Raw genomic sequence first — 2,536 nt, forward strand, 5'->3', positions numbered from 1 at the left:
ATATCTAGATATAAGATAAAATTATATGGTAATTCATCTAGATAACTTCCAGATAATATTATTTTTAAGACCGCTTATGTAAACACAGTTATTAAAAAAATGTAAATTATAAAAGGGATATATTCATATAGGTACTTTTATTTATAAATTTGTATCGCTTACTGCTTAAGTTCTACTACTTAAGTATTTTTATGTGCTATGACTCTAAACCAAATTATCTGAACATTCGTCTAGATAATTTAGTAAAGATAACACATTTTTCATCTTACTAGATGCAGATATAGATAATACATATTTTTATTATCTATATAAAGATAAGATGATGCCAAAATTTCATCTAGATGATCATTTATATAATTTTATTTAGATAACAGCAAACATTGTTTATAATAATATATATTTGTAACATATTAGTTCTTCTCTAAAAAAGCTTATACAGTAATATTAAGATATCACATTATAAAGGATGAGTAATATTATTAAACAGATATAATAATATTGGAATTGACGTAACTATGTACACTACAATAAAATGCACAATAAAATGTCATATATTATATAATGTCATTATTTACTTGGTCATAATCGTTAACATATAGAAATAAATTCGAAATAAGAGAGGAACATTTTATATAAAATGTAATAAACTGCGAAACTGCGCACACATGTGGCTGTAAGTAAACTTTCAAAGTCCCAGCCTCAAAGATTATATAATATGTCTTATTTTCCATACAAATGTACTGAAATTCTTTAAATTTTAAATTTGCGGTCGTTTGTACTGAAGTATTCAAATAAAATTTCAATTGTGATGCGTAAAACTATTCAAATTCTAATGACATAGCTTTTTTAATTTCGCAAATGTATAAATTTTGAATCTCTTTTATTTTAATTTCTATATACATATACGTATTTACCATAAAATGCGATTATATCTACGTACATTGATTTTTGAATGCTTAATTGTACGCGTGTCCCGAGTGGCTAACTAGCGATCGATTCGAATTTGCTGTATAGGTATATGGTTTCAGCAGCATCTCTTCGGAATATATGGAATATCTGGAATAGCGCTCAATAGACATGAATCTGGCTTCCGTGACTTTAATTTCTTATGTCTGTATTAATTATCAAGTACCTAATAAAAAATAAGTTGATCTTTTATGGTGATGTAAAATTTGAAATAACATTAAAAAAGATATAGGGTCGTGTAACAGAATAAAAAATAATTTCGAATACGATAAACGAAAGAAATTAAGAAGAAACTTATTGCTAATAAATTACTAAAGAACAAACTTAAAAAAATATATCTTACATTGAAATTTATATTAAAATTCCATGTTATATATTTCCTTAGAACAAATGAATTTTTCTCCAATTGACAAATATAAGAGTCAAATCAAATCAGTCTTCCGTTTAAAGGATCATGTCTTCTGTAATGGTTACTGACATTATTGATTTAACTTGTTGCACATGTAAAATGTAAACATAGAATAAAGCATCTGATTTTGATTAAAAACTTATCATTTATAAATTTTTATACAAAAATGTGAAAGTATTTTTTCCTGCATGCCTAATTTGACGAAGCGCAATGCTGCATATTATCATTCAAGTGTATCTTCTCAGATCTATTTTTCTTATGCATATTATATGCATTATCTATATGTTTTCTTATGTATATATTCATTTTCTCAAATAAGTAAAACAATATTGTTTTAAGCGTTATTTTGTTTCATTTTATTCGGCTCCCAAATATCAGCAATTCTCAATGTTTTATGTATGTCATTATACGAAAGATTGTATCACATATGTACTTTTTCGTAAATAAAATTATAAAGATTAAGATCTGTGCATGAGAGATGACAATGTCTGCGGCAGTATTGAAGCCAAGTTTAGTCAATCACTATCGATTCTTTTCATCATTATTGGTTTTGGCGTGAAAAAATAAGCATATTAGGAAAGAATCATATACTTACGCTTTTTTTTTTATTATAAAAAGACGTCCTTCTTCGTGTTTCATTTAATTATCACGAACGGGAGTGACTAGCATGACATGTCATTGTTCTGTGCCTTTCTTTGATTAGATTAACACACAACGCGCATTACTCATTTATTTCAGCTGTTTTATTATTTTAGTTATTAATTATTATTATTTATTATTAGTTATATTGCATATATAAATCTTAAAAAATTTATTATAACAAATTTTATAATAATTTTTATTTCATTAAATGTACAAAAAACTTTTAAAACCATTTCTCATTTTTTTCTACTACTTCATCAAATTTTTGTGTAAAAATCTCCTAATAGATTTCATTTTTAAGCTTGTTATCAATCATAATTCTTTCAAATGGCATCTTAATTTTTTATAAACGCTATTTTTAATATTTTTTGGTTTAAGTTATCTTTATTTGATATTCTATATTCCATATTTCCACGTTTGTCGGCGAAAGAACAATAAACTTGGATGACCGTTGAATGACCAAAAATTTAAAGGTAGCTTTTGGGTTTTAGGAGGAAAGTCTAAATGGGATGCACAAAA

The sequence above is a fragment of the Prenolepis imparis genome, unplaced genomic scaffold (assembly GCF_030444845.1).
Source record: "Prenolepis imparis isolate NDT839.2.m4 unplaced genomic scaffold, iyPreImpa1.0 SCAF_4, whole genome shotgun sequence".
Taxonomy (NCBI): domain Eukaryota; kingdom Metazoa; phylum Arthropoda; class Insecta; order Hymenoptera; family Formicidae; genus Prenolepis; species Prenolepis imparis.